Source organism: Cebus imitator, unplaced genomic scaffold (genome assembly GCF_001604975.1).
Source record: "Cebus imitator isolate Cc_AM_T3 unplaced genomic scaffold, Cebus_imitator-1.0 Scaffold1, whole genome shotgun sequence".
NCBI classification, from domain to species: Eukaryota; Metazoa; Chordata; class Mammalia; order Primates; family Cebidae; genus Cebus; species Cebus imitator.
Genome location: NW_016107316.1, coordinates 6,692,909 through 6,713,010, shown reverse-complemented (window position 1 = coordinate 6,713,010; position 20,102 = coordinate 6,692,909). Strand labels below are relative to the sequence as shown.

General features: G+C 38.3%; 1 pseudogene across 1 annotated transcript in view; it reads left to right on the top strand.

Moving 5' to 3' along the window:
- LOC108302424 overlaps positions 1–19,282 on the top strand; it is a 22,698-nt pseudogene extending 3,416 nt beyond the window's left edge. Inside the window, exons 2-3 of the transcript XR_005199857.1 lie at positions 17,891–18,895; positions 18,973–19,282. The product of XR_005199857.1 is annotated as a 60S ribosomal protein L3-like (transcript). The remainder of the gene's footprint in view (positions 1–17,890; positions 18,896–18,972) is intronic.
- Positions 19,283–20,102: the final 820 nt, after the last annotated feature.

Sequence of the window (20,102 nt, the reverse complement as noted above, 5' to 3'; positions counted from 1 at the left end):
TTTCTTTCTTTCTTTCTTTCTTTCTTTCTTTCTTTCTTTCTTCTTTCGTTCTTCCTTTTTCTTTCTTCTTTTTCTTCTCCTCCTCCTTTTTCCTCCTCCTCTTCCTCTTCCTCTTCCTCTTCTTCCTCTTACTCCTTTTTTTGATAGGGTCTTACACTGTTGTGCAGGCTGTAGTGGAGTGGTGTGATCTCAGCTTGCTGCAAACTTCACCTCCCAGGTTCAAGCCATCCTCCCACCTCAGCCTCCTGAGTAGCTGGAACTATAGGAGTGAACCACCATGCCTGGCTAATTTTTGCATTTTTTGTGAAGATGGGGTTTTGCCATGTTTCCCAGGCTGACCCTGGGCTCAAGCAGTCCTCCCACCTCCCAAAGTGCTGGGATTACAGGTGTGAGCTACTGTGCCTGGCCTCCTGTTCTTATAAGGGCACCAATCTCATTCATGAGGGATTCACCCTTATGAACTAATTAGCTTCCAAAGGCCCCACCCCCAAACACCATCACATTGGGAATTAGAGTTCAACATATGCTTCCTTTTTGGGAAACAACAATGAGTCCTTTACATTCCACCCCTCGCCCCCCAAATTTATGTCCTTCTCACATCCAAAATGTAATTATTCCATCCCAACAACGCTAAAAGTCTTAACTTATTTTGGCATCAATTCTCAAGTCTAAAGTTTGAAGTATTATTTAAATACCATCCAAGTAAGTTATAGGTGAGACTCAAGGTGTGATTAATCTGGAGACAAAATTTCTCTCCAGCTGTGAATGTGTGAAACAAAACAAGTAATTTGCTTCCAAAATACACTGGTGGAACAGGCATAGAATAGTCATTCCCATTTCAAAAGGGTGAAATAGGAAAAAAGAAAGGAGTAAAGTGTCCCAAGTAAGTCTGAAACCTAACAGGGCAAACAGCATTAAACCTTACATCTTCAGAATAATCTTTGGCCTGATGCTCTGCCTTCTAGGTCCACTTTCCAGACACACTGGGGTGGTGGCCCTTCACCCAAAGCTCTGCCAGGGGCCTGCCCCCAGGGTTCTGCTGGATAGTAGTCATTTGGGCAGAGGTTGGCTGGCCTGCTGAAAGCTGGGTGACCACCCTTCCCCTTTGAAATCAAAGCAACAGCCAGGATGATCTCTGAATTGCCTTCAGGGTCATTCTTCCCTTATCTTGAAGAATAGAGCATGTTTTCAGCCAAATAGCCCTGTTGTCCCATCTGTGCTGCCCCATATGATGACCTTCCTTCATTCCTTCCCAGATCCTTCCCCTTCAGTTCAAACTGGCATTTTTTCTACTGGGGTAGCTGGTAAGTCTGTGATTCACATCCATACTAATCTCCTTAACAAATGGTCTCTCCAGCATATCCTTGATGCTCTTTTCTGAACATGTTTTCTCATTTTTTTGCAATATAGTTAGGCTGAGAATTTTCTAAATATTTAAGTTCTAGTTCCTTCTTGCTTAAAATTCTGTATTCAGGTTATTTCCTTCTCCTTGCATTTTACTACAAGCTATCAGGAGGAATTAAGTTACTAATTCTACACTTAGTTTAGAAATCTATTCAACTAACTATCCAATTTCATCACTCACAAGTTCTACCTTTCACGAGACACTGGAACTAATACAATTTGGCAAAGTTCTTTTGCCATGTTACAACAAGAATTCCCTGTTCTCTATTGTCCAGTTACATAATCCTCATTTCCACTGGATGCTTCATCAGAATGGCCTTTAAAAGTTTCTTCATAATGGTCTCAGCTTCTTCTAGCATGCACCTCAAAACCCTTCCAGCCTCAATACATTGCCTCATTTCAAAGTCACTTACACATTTTTAGGCACTGTTACAGCAGCACCCCACTTCTTAGTACCAATTTCTGTCTCAGTAATAAATATCCAGTCTGTGACAAGGTTGGAGTCCAGGAGAAGAGTAATGGCTGAGCACACAGTATTGGTTTCACCTCTGGGGGTTTTAGAGTGTGGTCAGGAAACAACTCGACTACACTCCTCTGCAGCCCGTTCAGATCTGCTCTGTGGTGCTAGCCAGCCCTGCCCTCTCTATTTCTTCTCTGGCTTGTCACTTCTCTATTCACTCTCTGACTTGTGCTGTCACCTCTGGCCATCTAGGGGTACACTTCTACACTTCTACATTCTTCAAGCTGAGGTCTCTTGGGCTTTCAGGAGGCCCTCCTTGGCAGGATCCAGAATAATCTCCAGCCGGTTCTCTCTCATAGGGCCCCATCTGACCCCACATCTTCTGCCATGGGGATTTCAGCAGACACGTGTTGGCCCTTTGCAGTAACCTCTTTCTGCAACAGTGTTGCCTGAGAAGCTAGTCAACCACAGGCCTTTCAGATTTCACAGGCATGAATAAATTGGATTTTCCAAACTCTGGGAATGTGGGAAAAGCTCTCCTCGTGGTCCTGAAGCCCCTCTTACTAGGCTGAAGTTGAGGGGAGGAGGTGAGATTGCACACCAACTGCCTCCCGACCTCCTTTCTCCAGATTTTCCTCTCTCTTGTCTTTCATCCAACCTCAGCTATTGGCCAGAGGTGCGTAGTTTGCTATGGGTCTTCTGCCTCAACAGAAGTCTGTCTCGGGGCCTCAACAAAAACAAAGTTTGAAAGAGCTCCATGTAACAGCCACAAAGGATGTAGTGCAGGTTGACTGTGACTTGGATCAAGACTGTGGACACATTGAGATTATGGTTCTTAAGTCTTTCACTTTAAAAATGAGAATGCTGAGACCTAAACAAGTTGTCCAAGCTCACACAGCTATTTGGTGGTAGAGCTGGCAGTTAACATGAAATTGTTGGTTGCTGGTAACACTTGTGGCTCCCAACTCCATGTCAATTCTCATAAATTGCCTCATGACCATGAGAGGCTTCATACTTTTTGACAGCCAGTATTGACATATTGCTGTAGGATCTATAAATTCTATAAAACCATTTAGAGATTATATGTTCTCTTTTCACATTTGTAATCAAATGATGGAGTGGGGCATAGCAGCAGGTCTGAGATTCACAACTAGGGTTCTGAGGCAGTGCCAGGGACAAAGGAGAACATGCTGAGGTTCCTAGGGCCCTGACATCACACTTGGAGAGGCCAGTTTGCCACACACAGCCTCTTGCAGTGGTTCCCAACTGGAGGACATCAGTGATGTCTGGAGACATTTTTGTTTGTCATAACTGGCAGGAGAGGGAGTGATGTTGGTACCTAGTGAACAGAGGCCAGGGATGATGCTCAACATCCTACCATGCTCAAAATAGTCCCCATAACAAAGAACTGTCTGACCCCAAGTATCAATAGTGCTGAGAAACTCTGCTGTGGAGCATGAAATTCAGAGGTGGAGAAAGTCGGGGCTTGAACCAGAGCATGATCTGCAAACCTCACATGCAGGGCAGTGCCACTCTCCTCCTCCCTGCCATCCTGGCAGAAAGAGAGGTGCCCATACCTGCTCTGTCCTTCCTTCTTTGCAGTGGCATTGAGAATGGAGTCCACCATCAAGGCCAGGTTGGGTAAAGGAGCTCCTGTGCTAGAGAAACTCATCAGTATGAAGAGCATGCTATAGTGTTGGATTTACTCTGCTCAAACCTGTACCAGTCATTATCTTGCTGACAAAGCTCCAATAATTTAACTGTACGGTACTGTGATCTATAGAGTCTGATCTTCAACCCACCTCTACCTTTTCCCTTCCTTGCACTCTCCTCTGACCATCACATGCTCCACCACCCTGAACTTCTGTCTGTTCCAGAATGTGTCCTGCTTTTTCATTGCTAGGACCTCCTGTGTATTTTTTTTGTGGGAAAAAAAATTGTGCTTAAAAATATCACCCTCCCCACTTTCCCAGAAGATGATTTTCAGAAGACAACAGACAGCTGCTTAAATTAATTAAGAGCAGAAAAAACATGATGAAGAATTTCCTCCCTGGCGAGCTGTGAAGGCTGTGAGACTGAAAGTTTTTTCCATGCTAAAAAGTTTGCCTTTCAGAAAACTAAATTACTAACATTTTTTTTTGAAAAATGAATCCTTTTGGATCTTTCTTGAAGTCTCACCTCTTATTTGAGAAAAGGCTGCAAATAATTAGATTTGAGAGTCTGTGTTGAGAGCACCTAGCCTCTTCCACTCCCCCTTCCCTGCCTCCTGACCTTCCCTGCATTTGACAGGTAACACTGGAAAGGACACGAGACAATGCCTCCTAGGCAGTCAGTGGCAAAGTTGGAGTGGAAGACAGGCCTGCCCTCTGGTAGCTCCTCTCTGTCCTTAGCTCTGTGACTTTGGTGGGATCATTTGCCCTTTCTGGGAGTCTTTATCTGCTATGTCACCTGATTGTACTTTACTAGAACCCACAAGAACACAAAAACATATCAGAATGTTTTGATCAGTCTCCATCAGCCCGGCTCATACACTTCTTACTGTGATATACGCAGGTGTGTTCATCCAAGGCCCCGTAATGGGTTTCTTCAGATTCCTTTATCTCTCCCAAGAGTTTGCTGAAATTACTCTAGTTTGACTTCCGGATTTTACCTCATCCCCCCCTTTCTGATCCCAAGGTTCCTCTTTTCTTTTGTTACTAACAAGCTTCATCCATAAAGTCAGTGTAATGGTGGTGAACCAGCCTGAAGGCAGCGAGTCTGTACCATCTCATTTCAGGATAAGATTGATAATGCAATTATGGTTCTGAGAATAGTCTCACCTTTGGGAGAAGGTGCTTTGATTAGAATTTGTAGCTGGATCCTCCTAGTGCGGCCTTCTTCCTGATGCCAGTCTTAACCTTCTGTTTTTTAAGAGTTCTCTATGAGCTTTAAAAGCAATATTTTAAAATCAACAGTTTTTTATTATGAATCCTTTTGGAGCTGATAAAAAACAAAAAGCATTAATTTCGTCATTCGGCAAATGTGCCCTGAACACACACCATATATCAGGCTCTAGGGCTACAGATATGAACCAGAATAACTTGTATCTTCCAGAAGTCTACAGACTAATAAGGGAATAAACACATTCGATCAGTGTTCCTGGTATTATCCAGGGGTTGAGCATTTAGTGCTGAATGAGACTGGTGAGTTCCTTGCTGCTATGGCAGTCACATTCTGGACTGCGAAGAGAGAGAGAATTAACAAAAGGGGAGGTATATTAAAAAACAAAACATCAGGTGGTGATAATGCTCTAAAAAAATAAAACTCATAATGTGATAGAGGCTGGGACCTACTTTATAACTGAGGCTGTGGACTTTTTTCTTTAGTCTGATATTGGAATGTCAGGAAGTGGTGTGCATGTCAACACGTGGAGGAAGGGAGTTCCAGGAGGGGGAAACCTCAAAGACCCAAAGTAGCTGGAGCTTGTTGGGTTTGAGGACAGAGACGCCGTAGCTTAGAGAGCAAGATGACATCAGAGGAACACAGCTTGCTATTATGCAGGGCCTCATAGGCAGGGGAAGGAATTTGGATTTTATTCCAGTACGATGAAATAAAATTATTCAAAAGTTTTAAGCAGGGGAATGACATAATCTGATTTATGTTTTATAAAGATAATAATGTTCTAGCTTTATTGGATTTTGCAATTAAAGTTGTTTTGGCTTCAAAAATAAATTGGACACTTTCTAAACAAATGAGATAATAGTTCTCCAATTTTGTTATGTGTCAGAATCACCTGGAAAGCTAATAAAGAATACAGAGACCCAGACTTGTTGAAGTAAAGCAGGCACTGGCCCTTCATTTTTTTCCACTGACTTACCTAGATGATTCTTATTCATAGCAGTGTTTGAAAACCACTGGGTTAGAAAGCAATGCAATTATCTGTTGTTTAAAAGTTAGTTAAAATGCAGCTATAAGTACATCAGTTTCTGATGACTTTTTCAATTGTAGATCTTTAATTATCTTTCAGGTTTCTTCTGTGGCAATTGATCTATTTAACAAAACTATAAAAGAACTGCATTTATGAATATAAATGCAAAAGTTTCTAAATATTAGTAAATAAATTCAAGCAATGTATCAAAAGAATAAAGTGAGATGATGAGGCAGAGTTGTTTCCAGTAAACGAAGATTCAACATCATTGAAACATATAAACATATCTATTATATTAACAAACCAAAGGAGAAAACTTGCCTGACCACAGTAACAAATGCTAAGGCATTTGATAAATTTCAGCAGCAGTGCCTATACCAACTCAAAAAAAATAGGGATCAAATGAAACTACAGAATATGATAAAGACTAAATACAACAATGACAGGAATATGAACAACTAAAAATTAGTGGTAAACATTATCCTAAATGGAAAATAACTAAAATTAAGAACAGTAGACAAAGCCTGCTATCCCCTTCATTATTTAACATGGTTAGGAGGGTTTTAGTGAATGCAAGAAAATAGCAAAATAAAATAACTGCTGAAAACATTTGGAAAGAAGAAATAAAACTATATTTTTTAGCTTACGATAGATTTTAAACTAAAAAACCCATGAGATTCTAGTAAAACTCATTTCTAGTAAAACTACAATTATTAAGAGAATATGGTAAAGTGGCTAGATATGGGAACTATCTACAAAAATTAATGTCTTTTCTCTAATTTGATATTAAAACAATTTACTTACAATATTGAAAAGTATAAAGTATACAGAGTGAAAGATAACAGCAACAAGAAAAAGAGAAATATAAAGTACTTGAGTAAATAAAAAATAAAGGCAGTAAATGTATACAAAGAAAACTATGACAATCTTACTTAAAGACATACAATCGGCCTGAGCCAGAAATATGCATTGTTCTTGGATGTGTGGAACAAGAATCTCCTCAAGCGAAAGACTTTCTGTTACACGCCTATTTATTACCCTAAATTAATATTAAATGTCAGTGCCATGCCAAATAGAATCCCCCATTTTCTGGGGAGAGGGAATTTAGACAATGATCCTAAAGTTTATATGAAAGATTAAAAGCCTGAGAGAAAATATGCATGAGAAGGATGGTAATGAACAGGGAGTAGAGACCACATATTATTATACCCTAAAGCCACTGTAATCCAGTGAATGTGGAATTAGTTTATGAATGGACAAATAATAAGACACAAAATAGGGAACGTATGTATATGTCCTAATACCTGTGAGACTTTGATATTTAAGAAACAAAGCTGGCACAACCAGCTATTCATCTGAAAAAAAAATAAAAGTTGACACACATCTTAAGCCATCTTTTATTCTACATCAGACATAAACTATATTTCAGATAAATAGATGCAGCAAAATCTAGAAAATTACATGTACAATATGGAAGTTAGGGGTATCTTCTTAACTAAAACTGCAAATCTAAAAGCTATATAAGCTTATATATATATATATATATATAGATAAGCTATATAAGCATATATATATATGCTATATAAGCATATGACAATATGGTAACAAAATGAATCCAGAAGCACATAAAAAGGTAATCAGACTTGCTCAGCTAGGCTTTATCTCTGGGATGCAAATTTGGTTCAGTATACACAAATCAACAAATGTGATTCATCATGTAAATGGAACTAAAGACCAAAACCACAATTACCTCAATAGATGCAGAAAAGGCTTTTGATAATATTCAACATCCTTTCATGTTAAAAACTCTTAATAAAGTAGGCGTCAAAGGAATATACTTCAAAATAATAAGAGCCATCTATGACAAGCCAAGAGCCAACATCATACTGAAAACTGGCACAAGACAGTGATGTCCACTCTCAACACGCCTATTCAACATAGTATTGGAAGTCTTGGCCAGAGCAATCAGGCAAAAGAAGGAAATAAAAGGCATTCAGCTAGGAAGAGAGGGGGCCAAACCATCTCTGTTTGCAGATGACATGATTCTATAGCTAGAAAATCCCATAGTATCTGCTCAAAATCTCTTTGAGCTGATAAGCAACTTTAGTGACGTTTCAGGATACAAAATCAATATGCAAAAATAAAAAGCAATCCTACACACTGCCAGCACCCAAGCTGAGAGCCAAACCAGAAATGCAATCTCATTTAGAATTGTCACGAAATGAATAAAATACCTGAGAATACAGATAATCAGGGAGGTGAAAGACCTTTACAAGGAGAACTACAAACCACTGCTCAAAGAAATCAGAGATGACACAAACAAATGGAAAAACATTCCATGCTCATGGATATGAAGAATCAACATAGTTAAAATGGCCATACTACCCAAAGCAATTTACAGATTCAATGCTATTCCTCTCAAACTACAAATGACATTCTCACAGAACTAGAAAAAACTATTTTAAAATTCATATGGAACAACAACAAAAAAAGCCCAAATAGCCAAAGCAGTCTTAAGCCAAAGGAACACAGCTAGGGGAATCACATTGCCCGACTTCAAACTACTACAGGGCAATGGTAACTCAAACAGAATGGTAATGGTACAAAAACAGACACATAGACCAATGGGACAGAATAGAGAGCCCAGAAATAAAGCCACACACCTACAACCATCTGATCTTTGACAAAGCTGACAAAAACAAGCAATGGAGAAAGGACTCTCTATTCAACAAATGGTGTTGGGGTAACTGGCTAGCTAAAAAAGATTGAAACTGGACTCCTTTCTTATACCATATTCAAAAATCAACTAAAGATGGATTAAATATAACTAAATGTAAAACTTAAAACTATAAAACCTTGGAAGATAGCCTAGGAAATACCATTTTGGACATTGGAACTAGCAAAAATTTTGTGGTGAAAACACCAAAAGCAATTGCAACAGAAGCAAATGTTGACAAATGGAACCTAATTAAAATAAAGCGCTTCTGCATAGAAAAAGAAAGTGGGAACAGAGTAAACAGACAATCTGCAGAATTGGAGAAAATACTTGCAAACTGTACTGATACAGGTCTAATATCCAGAATCTACAAGCAACTTAAACGAACATTCAAGCAAAAAAGCATTGCCCATTATAAAGTGGGCAAAGGACATGAACAGACACTTTACAAAAGAAGACGTATGTGCAGCAAAAAAGCATTTTAAAAATGCTTAATACCACTAATCATTGGAGAAATGCAAATCAAACACAATGAGATACCACCTGACACCAGTTAGAAAATGGCTATTATCAAAAAGTCAAAAAATAACAGATGTTAGTGAGGTTATAGAGAAAAGGGAACATTTATACACTGTTGGTGGGAGTGTAAATTAGTTGGGCTTTTGTGGAAAGCAATGTGGCAATTCCTCGAAGAACTGAAAACAGAACTACCATTTAACCCAACAATCCCATTACTGGATGTATACCCAAAGGAATATAAATTATTCTACCATAAAGACACATTCATGCCTAAGTTCCTTGCATCACTATTCACAAAGACATGGAATCAACCTAAATGCTCATCAACAGTAGACTGGATAAAGAAAATGTGGTAAATATATACCATGGAATACTATGCAGCCATATAAAAGACAAGATCATCTTTTCTGCAGGAACATGGATGGAGCTGGAGGCCATTGTCCTTAGCAAACTAATGGAGAAACAGAAAACCATATACTGCATGTTCTCACTTATAAGTGGGAGCTAAATAACGAGGACACATGGCTAGAAAGGGGAACAACAGATACTGGGGCTCACTGGAGAAAAGAGGATGGGAGGAGGGAGAGGTTCAGATGAAAAACAAAACCCTTGGGTACTATGATACCAGAGTTACCAAATAATCTGTATGCCAAACCCCTGAGTCACAAGTTTACCCATATAGCAAACCTGCACATTTATCCCTGAACCTAAAATAAAATATTAAAATAAAAGAAGTTGGCAAAAAAGTAAGTGAAGATATATTTGAATACGTAAAAATGAAAATTTTGTGTATATAAAAATCCCACAAATAAAATCAAATATCAAAGAGAATGCTTTGATTATATCAGTGATAAAAATGAACAAAGTGTGAATATTTTTAATATTCAAAGATCTCTTAGAAGTTGACAAGAAGGCAAACAAACACTAAGACAATGAACAAAAGTTGTACATTTTCAACTCAGAGAAAAGCAAATACCAGTGCCCAGTAAGCTTACTAAATCATGTTTACATTAACTCTCAATTAAGGAAATACATTAAAATCACTATAAGATACAATGTTAAACCCACAGATTGTCAAAATTTAAAAAGAACTATAATACTTGTAGTTTTACAGTGCTTGTAGTTTTCACTTGGAGAAATGTGAAAAGTTACAATCTTTTTATAAAGCAATGGGCAACATCTATTGAAATGAAAACTAAATATATACTTCATCTCAGTAGATCTAGCTACTTCTGGTAATCTTTTTCACAACTATTAAATTCTTATGATTTAAGAATTCATAAGTAAAGGTGACTCAAGTGGTATTATTCATAGTGGTAAAGCAAAGAAAAACAAATAAGTGAGCAAAGTGAGTACCATCAATAATTGAATACATGAATACATTGTGGTGGAACACATACCATAGAATACTATATAGTCCTTAAAAATGAGTTATTTATTTAGTTGACTGGTCTTACCACTAACTATTATTGAGTGAGAAAAGCATGAGGCAATAAAATATATAAGATTCCATTTTTATAAATCAAACTGACAAAATGCCTCCTAAATGCATACAGATATGTATATGCACATATATATCTCTGTAGAATTGAAATAACACAAAAAAATAATAATGGGTGCAGATGAGGAGAAATATAGCTTATCAAGATGGGCTGTAGTGTTTGTGGAGTGGGGAGGTTGATGTAGGTGAAGGGGGAACATGGGAAACCAAACAAAAAACTAGAAGAAAAAACTGAATAGAAAAAATATACATATAATCTCATTCATATAAAATTTAACATACTTCTTTGGGAGGTATATTAATAGTTTGAGATCCCTATTGTAAATCTAGTTACAGTTAGTGGTAAGACCGGTCAACTAAATAGCTAACTCATTTTTAAGGACTATATAGTGTTCTATGGTGTGTGTGTGTATATATATATATATTATTTGTGTGTGTGTGTGTGTGTGTGTGTGTGTATATATACACATATATATATATACACGTATATGTATATATATATACACATATATATATGTGTGTATATATATATGTGTGTATATATATATGTGTATATATATATATATATATATACACAAATAATTAAGTAAAATGATTTTTTAAAACCAAACATTCCAAAAGTATTTAAAAGGTCACTCTAGACAATATGAGAAGAATGAAACAATGGATATAGTATGCAAATAGAAGCAGGATGGGCAGTTACAAGGCCATCCAATAATCCAGGTAAAAGATGATGGAGGCTGCAACTCAGAAATAGATACATCTTGGAAGTTACAGATCTTCTGATAGATATGGAGAGAATTGAAAGATAAAAATGGGACTCAGGGACAAATCTTAAGTTTTTGCTTCATCAACTGGGTGGATAGTGGATTCATTTTACAGATAGAAAAGACTGAGTGATGACTGGTTTGGTTGAGGGAAGAAATACAGGGTTATCTTTGGGAGGTATGTTAAAAGTTTGAGATCCCTATTGTAAATCTAGTTGGAAAGGTCAAATAAGTAGAAAGACCTAGACTCTTACTGCTAAATGAGTTGACAATGACTATCTCTCATTTTAGGTAGTGAGATTGTTGACATGACCTCTCAATATCTCCATCTTAGATAGTGGTAAAGTGAGAGGAGTCAGTCATTGAGAGAAAGAGAAAGACAGTATTTGTTGAGCAGTGAAGGTAAAGTAGACCATTCACAAAACTGAGTTCATTGAATCCTCATAGCACCTGAATGGGGAAGCTGTTATTGTCCTCCTTGAAGTGGGTGTTGGTGTGTCTCACCCTTATCTGCTTCTTGAGGACCAAGACACTCTTCCCTGGCAGCCAGACAGCTTGGCTGCTGATACCTCACAGCTTCTTCCCCTGCCCAGGTTCTTCCCCTGCCCAGGCTTGCTTCTCTCACTCCATCAAATGATGTTTCAAGAGTAATTCCTAAGATCAGTTGTAGACAGTATTCCCAAGAGTATTCCTTCTTGCCTACAATTCCCATTCAGAGTCTATTTTCTGGGGAACCTGTACCCTCAAAATCAGAGATGACCAGTGACTAGATCAGCACTTAGACCCGGTTTCCCTGAATAAAGAATGTTTTCTCTTTCTACATGAACTGAGAGAGCTTTATGATAATCTCTGTTGGAAGACAAGCCTATGGTTCTTGGGAATTTGGTGTTTACAACTGGTTATTGCCGTCCAGAAGCCTTAGAGCAGGTGCCAACAGTCAGGAGCTGAGCCACTATGTGGCTTTCTAGGCCTGTGAACCCAGATCTGTTTCTTCCAAGAAGTCTTCATGTCCTTTCAGGCAGGTTCAAAGTGGGTGAATGCTTAGCTCTACCCAAGACATTCCTGACCAGACTGGAGACAGTTGGTGCCCATGCCTCCACCTCTGCCTGAATGTATGCTATGCATCCTTCAAGGTCTAGGTCACTTGCCACTTTCTCTCTAAAGCCTTCTTACAGGCAGAATTAGTTAATTCAATCAACAACACACAATAATGCGTCTCCTCCTAGGTGGCGGGTTCTGGAGGTGATTACGTACTCCTCTGTGTTCATTCCTCCTGTAGCGTGCCTCTTCGAGAGCACTCATCACAGGTTATAATTATTGATACCTTGGTCTCTCCTACTGAACTCTGCATTCCTTCAGAGTCATTGTCTTACTTATCTTTGTATGGTCAGCTTTTTTTTTTTTTTTTGAGACAAGTTCTCAGTTTGTTACCCAGGCTGGAATGCAGTGGTGAGATCTCAGCTCACTGCAACTTCCACCTCCCAGGTTCAAGTGATTCTCCTTCCTCAGCCTCCTGAATAACTGGGATCACAGGCACCCACCACTATGGTTGGCTAATTTTTGTATTTTTAATAGAGACAGCGTTTCACCATGTTGGTCAGGCTGTCTCAAACTCCTGAACCCAAGTGATCCACCCACGTTGGCCTACCAAAGTGCTAGGATTATAGGCGTGAGCCACTGCACTCAGCGAGGTCAGCTTTTTGTACAGCACTCAGTGCCAAGTAAGCACTGAATAAGTGGTGGATAATTTTAATCTGCTAAACACTTTAAACTTGATTTCTGCTTCAGAGTTTCATAGTTTCAGAACTCAGTGCTAACAAAGTTGTAATGCTCTCTCCCCCACCCACATTGGCAAGGTTTGGTTTGGATGTCTCAAAATAAAGGAGACACCACCTGGGAGACACTTTACCCATAAAAACCACTCTCATATCATAGCTGTGAGGACAGTCTCTTTGTTCCCAATCTTCCTCTTTCACTCTTGCTTTTAGTAGTGGAATTCTTTCTCTGCCTCCTCCTCCATATAAAATTTCCTCTGTGTCTTGGTCCACTTTGCTCCTCTGCCCTGCCCCTTCTGTCTTCCAGGCCAATCTCTTCACAAGGGCCTTTGCCCTTCCTTTGGGATCTTGCTGCATTCAGGATCTCTGCCTTTGCCCCCATTGTGAATCCCTCCTTCAGCCTTCACACATCCACCCTGAAGCAAGCTTCTTTCAACCCTATGCCTGCTCCAGCTCCTGTTGCATCTTTGCTCACCATGCACCAGCATACTTCTTGGAAGAATAGCTATGGCATTGGCTTTCATTTATTCTTCATATCACTCTTTGCAATATGATGTCACAAATGCTCACTCACAAATTCTATGCACCTGCTCTTAAAAGGGTTATTGATAATTTCATAATTTTAAAATCAAGTCTTGCCCTCTTTATCTTCAACCATTTTGGAATATTTAAACTATTTGCCCTTTCTTCCTTTGGAAACTCTTTTCCCTTTGGAGCATCTCCAAAAGCATGGTACAGTGAAACGGATTATAGACTTGAGAGTTAAACAAAATGGAGTTGACCTTCCAGTTCCAAAATAGCAGTGGTATGAACTTGGACAGCTTTCTTTCCAGCCTTAATTTTCTTATTTGTAAAATGAGGAGATAACTGTAAAGGCTATGTAGGAAGGTGTCTTAGTCAGGTTGGGCTGGTGTAACAAAGTACTATAGAGTTGGTCGTTTGCAAACAGCAGAAATTTATTTCTCTTGGTCTGGAGGCTGGAAGTCTTAGATCAAGGTGCCAACATGGTCGTGTTCTGTTGAGTGCCCACTTCTGGGTTGCAAACTGCAGACTACTTGTACCATCATATGGTGTAAACAGCACCAGCTAGCTCTCTGGCCTCTTCATATAAAGGCACTAATCTTATTCATAAGGGCTCTGCCCTCATGAATGAATTAACTCCCCGAAGTCCTATTTCCAAAATATTATAACACTGGTGATTAGATTTCAACATATCAATTTTGGAGGAACACAGAAATTCAGTTCATAACAGATAATCATGCAGTGAAAATAAGATGATATATCGATTATTTGCCTGACACAGTCCCTCAGACCACATAATTACCTTATCAGTTCCTCTTGACTTCTACATCTAGGGACAATTCTGGTTCTCTGTCTTCCTGTCTGTAGCCCCTCTTCCTCTTTCCATCTGCTAACAGGGAGGTCTCTAAGGAACAATGTATAAACGGATATTAAAAAGTTCTTTGACATTTTAACAAGAATCAGATAGGCAGCTGAGAATTCAAAACTTTTGATGAATAAACCCCTCAATTTTGGCTTAAGTATTTACCTCATGTATAATTATAACCAGAATAAATTTCTACCATTTCAGCATTGTACCTCAATTCATGCTCCTTTACAACAATTTCTAATGATTTTGCAACAAGGTCTATATCAGGGCTCTGATTGTAGAGACTCATTGAATCTATTGCCAATTGAGCTACTTATTATTATGCATTCAGAGTGAATGTAAATTGTCCTACGTTCCTTGAAAGGAATTAGACATGGCTTGATATATTAATGAAATCATTACCATTTCATTAAACTGCATGTTTTGAACTGGACTATTCTGTGGCTTATTGAAATGCAAAAAGTGCATTCTCTTATGTGCATAATCACTGTTGATGGACAAACTTATAGCACTCGAAGGCTGCAGCTTCTTGCATGAAATATCTTCCTCTACAGGCATGAAATTCTCCATAAAATGATTAAAAGTCAGGTGGATTTAAATAAAGAGGAAGAAGAATCTATGCAAAACAACTTTTTATTTCAGAAAAAGAAGAGAGTTTTTATCTGATTCTCGGAAACTAAGGTTAATTTGTTTAGATCTGTGTAGAAATTATTATGTGTAGAAATGGTTTTCAGACTTCAAATTATCACGTGTAGAAATGGTTTTCAAATGACCTTCCTCTACATGCATGAAATTCTCCATAAAATTATTAAAAGTCAGATGGATTTCAATAAAGAAGAAAAAGAATCTGTGTAAGACAACTTTTTGTTTTGGAAAAAGAAGAGAGTTTCTATCTGATTCTCAGAAACTAAGGTTAATTTATTTAGATGTGTATAGAAATTATTATGTGTAGAAATGGTTTCAAACTTCAACCATATGAGCGAAGTTTAGGAATATGCTTCTAAAGCAATTAATATTATTAATAGATTATTTATATATTAATTTATTTAACCATTGACATATTATAATTGTACATATTTTTGGGGTACAGAGTGATGTTTCAATACATATAATGTACAGTGATCAGATCAGGAGAATTAGGAGATCCATCATCTGAAACATTTATTATTTCTTTGCAGTGGGAACAATCAATATCCTCCTTCTAGGTATTTAAAACTATATGATATATTATTATTAACTATACTCATCCTACAGTGGTATAGAACACTAGAACTTATTCCTCTTATCTAGCTGTAATGTTGTATCCCTTAACAAATCTCTCCCTATCCTTCTCTTCCCCCTACCCTTCCCAGTCTTCAGTATCTTCTGTTCTACATTTTACTTCTATGAGATCCACTTTTTTAAAGTTTCTGCATATGAGTGAAAACATGCATGTTTAAATTTCTGTTCCTGGCCTTTTTCACTTAACACAATGTCCTCCAATTCCACCCATGTTATGAATGAAAGAATTTCATTTTTAATGGCTAAATACTATTCAATTGTGTATATATGCCACATTTTCTTTATCCATTCATCGATTATTGGACACCTTGGTGGACTGCATATCTTATGAATAGTGCTGCCATGACTGTGGTGATGCAGGTGTCTCTATGATATACTGATTTCATTTCCTTTGGATAAATGCCTAGTAGTTGGACTACAGGATTATATGGTAGTACTATTTGTAATTATTTTTAGGAATCTCTCTACTGTTTTCCATAGTAGCTGTACTCGTTTACATTCCCACCAACAGCGGGGATGTTTCAACAGTTCCCTAATTTCCACATCTTCACCAGCATTTTTTTTTTTTTTGTCTTTTTGATATTAGTCATTCTAAATGGGGTGAGATGATACTTCACTGTGGTTTTGATTTGCATTTCCCTGATAATTACTGATGTTTGTTAAGCATTATAAAAATATTTTTTGGCCATTTGCATGTCTTTGAGCAATGCCTGTTCAGACCATTTGCTGATTTTTATTTGAAATTTGTTGTTGTTGAGATATTTGAGTTCCATGTATATTCTGGATATTAACTTCCTGTTGGATGAATAGTTTGTAAATATTTTCTAGTGTTCTGTAGATGGAATTTTCACTCTGTTGTCTTCTTTGCTATGAAGAAGCTTTTTTATTTGATATTATACCATTTGTTTATGTTTGCTTTAATTGCCTGTGCTTTTGAGATCTTGTTCATAATTTTATTTTTTCTAGACCAATATCCTGACATATTTCTTCTATGTTTTGTTCTACTTGTTTTATAGTTTTGGGTCTTGCATTTAGGTCTTTGACCATTTGGAGATGATTTTTGTATAGGGTGAGACGTGGAAGCCTAGTTTCATTCTTCTGCCTATGGGATGTTCAGTCTTCCCAGCACCATTTATTGAAGAGACTGTCCTTTCTCCAGTGCACATCCTTCATTCCTTTGTCAAAAATAAGTACATTTAAAAATAACTAAAAATACATTGAAAAATAACAAAAGATAACTACATTTATCTTTTGTTTGTAACACAAAAGATAAATACTTAAGAGGATAGATACTCCATTTTACATGATGTGCTTATTATGCATTGCATACCTGTATCAAACCATCTCATGTGCCCCATAAGTATATACAACTACTTTGTACAGAAATTAAAATAAAAATGAAAAAAAATCAGTTGGCTGTAGATAACATGGATTGATTTTGGGGTTCTCGATTGTGTTCAGTTGGTCTATGAGTCCATTTTTATACCAATACCATGCTGTCTTGGTTACTACAGCTTTTTAGTATCTTTTAAAATCTGGTATTATGATGCCTCCAGTTTTGTTACTTTTGCTCAGGATTGCTTTGGCTATTTAGGGTCTTTTGTGGTTCCATATAAATTCTAAGGTTTGTTTTTTTTTTTTTTTTTTTTTGAGGTGGAGTCTCACTCTGTCACCAGGCTGGAGTGCAGTGGTACAATCTTGGCTCACTGCAACCTCCGCCTCCTGGGTTCAAGGGATTTTCTTGCCACAGCCTCCCGAGTAGCTGGGACTACAGGGTATGCCACCACACCCAGCTAATTTTTGTATTTTTAGTAGAGACGGAGTTTCACCATGTTGGCCAGGATGGTCTTGATCTCCTGACCTCTTGATCCACTGACCTCAGCCTCCCAAAGTGCTGGGATTACAGGCGTGAGCCACTGAGCCTGGCCAAATTCTAAGACTTTTTTTCCTGTTTTTGTGAAGAATATCATTGGTAGGTTGACAGGGATTGTGTTGAATCTGTATCTTATTTCGGGTAATTTGATCATTTTAACAATATTAATTCTCAAATTTATTGGCATATGTTTGCTCATATCAGTCTCTAACGTCCTTTGTATTTCTATGGTATCAATTGTAATGTCTCCTTTTTTGCTTCTGATTTTATTATTTGGACATTCTCTATTTTTCTTAGTCTAGATTACCTAGACTAGCCTCTCAACCAGCGGGATTTGACAGTGTGGTGTCTTACAGAAAGTTTGCTCCCAGACATGGGTCCCTCGACTTCCTGCCTCAGAAGCCCAGCAGCAGGCATCGTGGAAAGGTGAAGAGCTTCCCTAAGGATGACCCTTCCAGGCCGGTCCACCTCACAGCCTTCCTGGGATACAAGGCTGGCATGACCCACATCGTGTGGGAAGTCAACAGGCCAGAATCCAAAGTGAACAAGAAGGAGGTCGTAGAGGCTGTGACCATTGTGGAGACACCACCCATAGTGGTTGTGGGCATTGTGGGCTATGTGGGAACCCCTCGGGGCCTCCAGACCTCCAAGGCCATCTTCTCTGAGCACATCATCGATGAGTGCAAGAGACATTTCTGTAAGAACTGGCATAAATCTAAGACCACGGCCTTTACCAAGTACTACAAGAAGTGGCAGGATGAGGATGACAAGAAGCAGCTGGAGAAGGACTTCAGCAGCATGAAGAAGTACTGCCAAGTCGTCCGAGTCATTGCCCACACCCAGATGCACCCGCTTCCTCTGCACCAGAAGAAGGCCCACCTGATGGAGATCCAGATGAACGGAGGCACTGTGGCCAAGAAGCTGGATTGGGCCTGTGAGAGGCTGGAGCAGCAGGTATCTGTGAACCAAGTGTTTGGGCAGGAGGAGGTGATCAATGTCATCGGGGTGACCAAGGGTAAAGGCTACAAAGGGGTCACCAGTTATTGGCAAACCAAGAAGCTGCCCTGCAAAACCCACCGAGGCCTGCATGAGGTGGCCTGTATTGGGGCATGGCATCCTGCCCATGTGGCCTTCTCTGTGGCACATAATGAGCAGAAAGACTACCATCACTGCACTGAGATCAACAAGAAGATCTGTAAGATCAGCCAGAGCTACCTTATCAAGGATGGCAAACTCATCAAAGAACAATGCCTCCACTGACTATGACCCGTCTGACAAGAGCATCAACCCTCTGGGTGGTTTGTCAACTATGGTGACACTTCATAAAAACTGGTTGGTTTCTAGCCAGCCAATGGACTGGCTCATTTGGGGTCACGCAGTCAAACCTAATCCAGTGACTTTGTCATGCTAAAAGGCTGTGTGGTGGGAACCAAGAAGGAAGTGCTCACCCTCTGCAACTCCTTGCTGGTGGAGACCAAATGGCAGACTCTGGAGAAGATTGGCCTTAAGTTCATTGACATCACCTCCAATTTGAACATGCTGTTTCCAGACCATGGAGGAGAAGAAAGCATTCATGGGACCACTCAAGAAAGACCGAATTGCAAAGGAAGAAGGAGCATAATGCCAGGAACAGATTTTGCAGCTGGTGAGGTCTCAATAAAAGTTACTTTCCACTGGAAAAAAAGAAAAGAAATAAATAGCCTTGCTGGTCATCAGGAAAATGTCAGAGAAAAAAAAATTCTTCTAATCCATAAGCATGTATCTTTCCATTCTTTTATATTCTCTTCAATTTATTTTGTCAGTGTTTTGTAATTTTTCTTGCAGAAGTTTTCCACTTCTTTGGTTACATTTATCTTTTCAAAAAACCAACTTTTGTTTCATTGATATTCTATATTTTATAGTCTCAATTTTATATCTGCTCTGATTTTTATTATCTGTTTCTACTAATTTTGAATTTGGTTTGTTCTTGCTTTTCTAGTTCCTTGAGTTGTATCATTAGATTGTTTATTTAAAATATATAGTTTTTTTGATATAGGCATTTATTGTTATAAACTTACCACTTAATACTGCTTATGCTGTGTCATATAGGTTTGGTATGTTGTGTTTCTATTTTCATTTGTTTCAAGGAATTTTAAGTTTTTATGTAAAATTTCTTCCTTTACCCATTGGTCATTCAGGAACATGTTTAATTTCCATGTGTTTGTGTAGTTTCCTAGGTTCCTGTTGTCTTTGATTTCTAATTTTATTCCATTGTGGTTAGATAAGATATTTGATATAGTTTTGATTTAAAAAAATCTTTCAAGACTTGTTTTGTGTCCTAAAATATGTTCTATTCTGGAGAATCTTCTATTTGCTGATGAAAAGAATGTATGTGATGCAGCTTGTGGGTGCAATGTTCTGCAAATGTCTGTTAGGTCCATTTGGCATATAGTGCAATATAAATCTGATGTTTCTTTGTTGATTTCTGTCCAGATAATATGTTCAATGCTGAGAATGAGAAATCCCCAAA